Here is an 8602-nt window from a genome sequence, read left to right on the forward strand (position 1 = left end):
TCAGGTGTCCTACACTGCAGGCAGATTCCTTACCATCTGAGCCACCTGCGAAGCCCCTGTAATTGCCCTCTAATACTGATATTCTTTTCCTTAGCTTACTTGGGTATTATAATTTTTTTTCCAGAGGATTTTTAGAATCAGCAGAACATGTTGCATTTTTAGTGAGCTTGTGATGAACTTACAAAATAACATAAGAAAAACTGATGCATTCATGATAGTGCAGCTTCCTGTACAAAAATACAATGTACTTTCTCATTTAAGTTTTCTTTTCTGATGTTTAGGAGTATTTTAAAGTTGTCTTCATATGTTATTGTATATTACTTATAAAGTCTATAAGTATGTTTATAAAGTCTATAAGTGTATATTATAAACTCTATAACTATATTTAATTGTATATTACTTTAATATTTTGGTTAATGATGTAAATTGATTTTTTTCTGTTATGCTTACTATTCTCATTGTGATTTACATATATGAAAATTATTGATTTCTGTATATTAATTTTGTATGCCACTTCCTTACTGAATAATCTATTTATGTATGGAGGCTTCAGGTTTATTCTGTTAGTTTTACCAGCTATACAACTATATTAAAAGCAAACTGAGATAGTTTAATCTTCTTTTCTAATATTTATGTTCCCAATTATGTATTAATATTTTTGCTTGAATAGCAAAGCGGTAATAGTGAACATTCTTAGTGAGACTACTTCTAAAGAGTACATCTAGCCATGTGGGTCTCCTGGATTCTTGACATGTGGCTATTGAGACTGAAGGGTTTTATTAGTCTTAATTGATTTAGATAGCTATATTTGTGTAGTACTTACCATATAGGACAGCACAGGATGAAAATTTCTTCACTTCATATAATGGTAGCTTTTAGATTGAGACAGTCATTTAATGCATGTGGACTATTCAAATATCTTTATTTCACTAGCTTTTTAAAAATTAAAACCAGCTGTTGAATGTTGTGAAACGCCTCTTCAGTATCTATGGAGATGCTTATGTTGTTTTTCTTCTTATATCTACTAATATCATGAATCATTCTGAACCATCCTTGCATTGGATTAAGCCCAACTTGGTTATGATGTATTATTCTTTTCATTGATTGCTTCATTCTGGTTTTAATGTTTCATTTAGGATTTTTTTAATCAATGCTAGTGCTAAATATTTCTTGTGTAATCTTTGTTAGATTTTGATAGCAGTGAATTCTCATTTGTTAAAAAAAAAAAAAGAAAGAAAACTTGAAAGTTTCTATTTTATAACCTGACATAGTTTGAATAGAACTGTTAGTATCTGCTTTTAAAAGTTTTGTAGGGTTTTCTTTCTTTTTTAAAAAACATTTCTCTATTTTTGGCTGTGCTAGGGCTTTGCTGCTGTGCTCCGGCTTTCTCTGGTTGTGGTGAGTGGGAGCGACTCTCTAGTCGCTTCTTGCTGCGGAGCACAGGCTCTAGGTGCGTGGGCTGCAGTAACTGCAGCTCCAGGCTCCAGGGCACCCGTGCAGTAGTTGTGGGGCATGGGCTTGTGTGCCCCTGGGCATGTGGAATCTCCCCAGACCAGGGATGGAACCAGTGTCCGCTGCACTGGCAGGTGGATTCTTAACCACTAGACCACCAGGGAAGTTCTGTAGGATTTTCTGGTGAAGGTCTTTAGGTGTGAAATTTGAGAAAGGGAGGACCTTGTTATCTAGTTTCTCTATGTCTTCTCTGCAAATCAGTCTGTTTAGATTTCCTATATCTTTTAGGTTCTGTTTGATATACTGCATTTTCCTCAAAAATTCTTTCATCCGGATTTTTTAGAAAAAAAGTTTGCAAAGAAGAATCACATATTTATTTACTGTTTCTTGATTGTACTCCTATGTTTCTAATTTTTAGTAATTGCCCTTTCTTCACACCCCTCTTCCCCACAGCTTTTTCAATGATCAGGTGACCTACTATTTTATTTACTGTACTGTATTAGCTTTCTTAAAAGAATCAGTATATTTATTTATTCATTCACGCAGATTGTTCTGTTTGCTAACATTAAACTTTTTCTCTTTATTAATTTATTCCTTCTGCTTTCCAACAATTGATTTGGCTATTTTTTTCTAAATTTTTGATACATGTTTGGTCCATTGCTTCCTGTACTTTTTAATTGATATGAATATTGAGGTACAAATTTACCTTGGAAACTGATTTTACAATATCCTATGGTTTTAATACATAATATTCTTATTAATGTTACTTGAAATCCTGTCTGAATTAAAAGTTATTTAACTGAAATACAAATTTATTTTTAAATTTTATTATTTCTACTTCTCTTGCTTTGTAAGAAGAGAATATTGCATAATATTTCTGCATCTTGGAATCTTTTAGTTTGGGCATCTATTGCCTAACAAACTTTTGTTGAGTACCAAGCGGGATTCAAAAAATATAAGATATAGTCTCCACTTCCAGGTTACACAGTTTGAAATACAGTTGACCCTCCATATCCACAGATGCCACATCCACAGGTTCAACCAACTGTAGATCGAAAATATTCAGGGGGGAAAAAATAACCAAGAAAATTCCTGAAAGCAAAACTTGAATTTGCTGAACTTCAACAACTATTTAACATAGTATTTACCTTGTATTTACAACTATTTACATAGCATTTAGATTATATTAGGTATTGTAAGTAATCTAGAGATAATTAAGCATAAGGGAAGATGAGCATAGATTTAACACACATACTACACCATTTTATACAAGGAGTTTGAGCATCTGCAGATTCTGGTATCCACAGGGGTCCAGGGAACCCATTCCCTATAGATACTGAGAGACAACTATATACTAATTAGATTTGCTTTATATTTGTTATTTACATATTTATTACATACTTTATTTATCCATCCACTTGATATGTCAGAATCTGAGAAGATAAATTACCTTTTAATATCCTGGTTTTATTGTTGTTAATGGATGTGAGTGTTGGACTGTGAAGAAAGCTGAGCGCCGAAGAATTGATGCTTTTGAACTGTGGTGTTGGAGAAGACTCTTGGAGAGTCCCTTGGACTGCAAGGAGATCCAACTAGTCCATCCTAAAGGAGATCAGTCCTGGGCATTCATTGGAAGGATTGATGCTAAAGCTGAAACTCCAATATTTTGGCCACCTCATGTGAAGAGTCAACTCATTGGAAAAGACCCTGATGCTGGGAGGGATTGGGGGCAGGAGAAGAAGGGGATGACAGAGGATGAAATGGCTGGATGGCATCACTGACTCGATGGACATGAGTTTGAGTACACTCTGGGAGTTGATGGACAGGGAGGCCTGGCATGCTGCGATTCATGGGGTCGCAAAGAGTCGGACACAACTCAGCGACTGAACTGAACTGAACTGAACTGAATGTCTTCTTACATATCTTATAATTTCTGCTTTATGAATGTTGCTGCTGTGTAGATTGGTACACTGATTTTCAAAATTCTTATAACCTCTCTGTGAATTGCATTCTTTATCATTATAAAATATCCTTCCTTGTTTGATTCAGCATTTTTTAAACCTGAATTCAATGTTTTCTCATATTTAAAGGCAACCTCAGCTTTCTTTCAGTTTGTATTTGCCTATTACACATTTCTCCCTTTTTAACATTTCTGGGTTACTTTGAATTTTGCTTTGTGATTCAGTTAGTCTTTTCTTTTTATAGTGAGTTAAAACCCATTTATACTTATTGATATAAGAGATGTGTTTGGCTCTTATTTCTGTCATCTAATTGCATGTTATACTCTCAGCTCTACATACATTTTGTCTTTAAAGTAATGTGTTTTTTGCACCAACTTCATTGAAGTATAATTCTCATATGATAAAGTGAATATCTTCAAAATGTATACTCTGATAAGTTTTGACATGAGCGAGTGAACTGACTGACTGACATATATATACCCATACAACCATCACTACAATCCAGGTAGTAAACATATTCATCATGCCCCAAATCTTCCTCATATTCTTTGCAATCTCTCCCTCCCATCCTATTCCACTTACCACTCACATCCCCAGCAACCATAGCTCCACATTCACTACGAAGAAGTGAAGTCAGAAGTGAAGTCAAGTCGCTCAGTTGTGTCCGACTCTTTGCGACCCCATGGACTGTAGCCCACCAGGCTCCTCCGTCCATGGGATTCTCCAGGCAAGAGTACTGGAGTGGGTTGCCATTGCCTTCTCCAGGGGATCTTCCCGACTCAGGGATCGAACCAAGGTCTCCCACATTGCAGGTAGACGCTTCAACCTCTGAGCCACCAGGGAAGCAATATAATATAACATTCACTATAGATTTGTTTAAAATTTCTATATTTTCAACTGATGGAATCATACAATATATATTCTTTCTTTGTCTGACTTTTAATTCACACGCATAACTTAATATTCATCCTTATTGCTGTGTGTCTAATACTTTATTCCTTTTTATTGGTGAATTGTACTGTATTATATAAATATACCACAATTTGTTGACCCATTCTCCTGTTGATGAACATTTATGTTGTTCCCAGTTTTTAGCTATTACAAATAAAGCTGTGAGAAACATTCCTGCATGCATGCATACTAAGTTGCCTCAGTCCTGTCCAACCCTTTGCAACTCCATGGACTATGGCCTACCAGGCTCCTTTGTCCATGGGTTTCTTCAGGCAAGAATACTGGAATGGGTTGCCATTTCCTCCTCCAGGGGATCTTCCCAACCCAGGAATCGAACCCATGCCTCTTACATCTCCTGCATTGGCAGGCAGGTTCTTTACCACTAGCACCACTTGGAAAGCCCAAACATTCATATGCACACTCATATTAATATTGTTTTAAAAATTCTCGCTCTGCGACTTCCCTGGTAGTCCAGTAGTCAAGAATCAACCTGCCAATGCAGGGGACATGGGTACAATCCCTGGTCTGGAAAGAATACACATGCTGTGGAACAACTAAGCCTGGGCACCACAGCTATTGAGCCTGTGTTCTGGGGCCCAGGAGCCGCAACTACTGAAGCCCACAAGCCCTAGAGCCCATGCTGTGAAACAAGAAAAGCCACTGCGATGAGAAGCCACACACAGTAACTAGAGAGTATCCCCTACTCTCTGCAACTAGAGAAAAAGCCCATGCAGCAACCAAGACCCAGCACAGCCAAAAATAAAAAATAATTTTTTTTTAATTCTCTAACTTTAAAGTTATTCTCTTAGATTATACCTAGAAGGAGAATGACAAAGTAGGTGCCTGTTTACTATCTCAAGAAACTTCCAAACTATTTTCCAAAGTAATTGTACCATGTTTTAGTCCTATGATCAGTGCATGAGAGCTCTGGTTGTTGCTTGTGATGGTCAGTCTTTCTAACAGTGCTTATTCTAGTATACATGCAGTGGTATTTAATTATGGTTCACATTTGCCTTTCCCTTCCCTGGTGGCTCAAACAGTAAAAGCATCTGCCTACAATGCGGGAGACCTGGGTTTGATTCCTGGGTTGGGAAGATACCCTGGAGAAGGAAATGGCAGCCCACTCCAGTATTGTTGCCTGGAAAATCCCATGGACAGGGGAGCCTGGCAGGCTGCAGTCCATGGGGTTGCAAAGAGTCGGACATGACTGATCGACTTCACTTTCACTTTCAATGATGTTGATAATGATATATGGATGTGATAGTTGAACCATAACGGCTGAGCACCAAAGAATGATGCTTTTGAATTGTAACGCTGAGGAAGACTCTTGTGAGTCCTTTGGACTGCAAGGAAATCAGTCAATCCTAAAGGAAATCAACCTTGAATATTCATTAGAAGGACTGATGCTGAAGCTGAAGCTCCAATACTTTGGCCACCTGATGTGAAGAGCTAACTCAATGGAAAAGACCCAGATGCTGGAAAGATTGAAGGCAAAAGGAAAAGAGGGTGGCAGAAGATGAGTTGGTTAGATAGCATCACTGGCTCAGTAGACATGAATTTGAGCAAACTCCAGGAAATAGTGAAGGCCAGGGAAGACTGGCGTGGTGCAGTCCATGGGGTCGCAGAGTTGGACATGATTTAGGGACTGAACAACAACAAAAATGGTGCTGGACTTCTTTTTGTATGCTTACTTGCCACCCACATTTCCTTTGGTGAAGTGACCGTTCAAGTCTTTGGGGTTGTTTTCTCATTATTGAGTTTTGAGGATTATTTGTAAACATCCAACTCTTGATTAACATCAGTTTGAATTCTGTGGGTCCACTTGTATGTGCATTTTTTAAATAAACATGCACTAAATGATCTTTGGTTGGTTTAATCCATGAATGTGGAACTGAATATGAATGGCTGCTGAAATTAAATATGGATTTTTCAGCCATGCCCACTGAGTCGGTGATGCTATCTAACAATCTCATCTTCTGCTGCCCTTTTGCCTTCAATCTTTTCCAGCATGAGGGTCTTTTCCAGTGAGTCAGCTCTTAGCATTCCTTACTCCTGCATTGTTCAAGGATCAACTGCAGTTTACATATAAGGACTTTACAGATGTAAGCTTTACACACATTTTCTCCCAGTTAGTGGCTTGTCTTTTCTTTCTGTTAATAGTATCTTTCAAGAAAAATGAAGTTCTTAATTTCTGTTGAAGTCTAATTTATCAGTTTGTTCTTATACGGATTATGCTTTTGATGTCATATCTAAGAAAACTTTCTAACCCACGGTCACGAAATCTTCTACGCCTTTTTAAAAGATGTTTTATATTTTCAGGGTTTCACATTTATATCTACAATCTGTTTTGAGTTAATGTTTGTGCAGGATGCAAGGCATAGATCAAAGTTCAATATTTTTGTAATTAGATATAGATTATCCAGTTGCATCTAGTGGTTTCCATGTTTTTATATCTTTATATAATACCTGTAGTTCTCTCTACTTTTTGGACAGTATCTATTAGTTCACTACTCTGAGTGATGACATGATTAGTGTGCTTGTCTTCCTCTTCTTAATAAACCAATTTTAGTCAATAACATTATATTTATTAGTGTGGGTGTTGCACAGATACTTATGTTCAGTTCAGTCAGTTCAGTCACTCAGTTGTGTCCAACTCTTTCCATTGACTGCAGCACTCCAGGCCTCCCTGTCCTTCACCAACTCCTGGAGTTCACTCAGACTCATGTCCATTGAGTCGGTGATGCCATCCAACCATCTCATCCTCTGTCATCCCCTTCTCCTCCTGCCTTCAATCTTTCTCAGAATCAGGGTCTTTTCAAATGACTCAGCTCTTCGCATCAGGTGGCCAAAATATTGGAGTTTCAGCTTTAGCATCAGTCCTTCCAATGAATATTCAGGACTGATTTCCTTTAGGATGGACTGGTTGTATCTCCTTGCTGTCCAAGGGACTCTCACGAGTTTTCTCCAATACCACAGTTCAAAAGCATCAATTCTTCAGCACTCAGCTTTATTTATAGACCAACTCTCACATTCATACAGGACTACTGGAAAAACCATAGCTTTGACTAGATGGACCTTTGTTGGCAAAGTAATATCTTTGCTTTTTAATATGGTGTCTAGGTTGGTCATAACTTTTCTCCCAAGGAGCAAGTGTCTTTTAATTTCATGGCTGCAATCACCATCTGCAGTGATTTTGGAGCCCCCCAAAATAGTGTCACTGTTTCCACTGTTTCCCCATCTATTTGCCATGAAGTGATGGGACCAGATGCCATGATCTTCGTTTTCTGAATGTTGAGCTTTAAGCCAACTTTTTCACTCTCCTCTTTCACTTTCATCAAGAGGCTTTTTAGTTCCTCTTCACTTTCTGCCATAAGGGTGGTGTCATCTGCATATCTGAGGTTATTGATATTCTCCTGGCAATCTTGATTCCAGCTTGTGCTTCATCCAGCCCAGCATTTCTCATGATAGACTCTGCATATAAGTTAAATAAGCAGGATGACAATATACAGCCTTGACATGCTCCTTCCTCTATTTGGAACCAGTCTGTTATTCCATGTCCAGTTCTAACTGTTTCTTCCTGACCTGCATACAGATTTCTCAGGAGGCAGGTGAGGTGGTCTGGTATTCCCATCTCTTTAATATACTTATGTAATTAAGCTTATATTTCAATTACTTGAGTCTTCAGGTTTTTCCCTGTACTTATTGTATGCTTAGTATAATTTCTTAGTAGTATAAGGTGGGAAATGCTGACAGACATACTCACATTAGAAGTCCCAAATCCATCAGTTCACAATATAGCAACATGTATCTGGGCTCTACTGAGGGCCAGAGAGCCCTGGCTCTCTTAATTACCAGTTCTATTGTGACCTCAGAGTAGATGCCTAATCTATTAAAACCTCAATTTCCTAGTCTTTAGGATGGGATAATATCTCTCTTTTAAAGTTGTGATGAGACTGAAAGAATATAATATATGTGAAATGCTTAGCATGAAGCCTGATGCATAGAGAGCACCTAGAAAATGTTAGACACTGTTATTATTAACACAAGTAAAAATCAACAAACAAACATCAAGGTAGTACATACCACACACTAGGTTCCGGGCTATCTGCCTTATAGTCCTATTTCATTTAATATTCACAGTGAATCTATGACAAATGCATTGCCTTCATATTAGAGATGAGGGAGGTTGATAACACAGCCTAAGTCATCCATTGCAGAAGTGGCAATGGTGGGAATTA

Source organism: Bos indicus, chromosome 3 (genome assembly GCF_029378745.1).
Source record: "Bos indicus isolate NIAB-ARS_2022 breed Sahiwal x Tharparkar chromosome 3, NIAB-ARS_B.indTharparkar_mat_pri_1.0, whole genome shotgun sequence".
NCBI lineage: Eukaryota > Metazoa > Chordata > Mammalia > Artiodactyla > Bovidae > Bos > Bos indicus.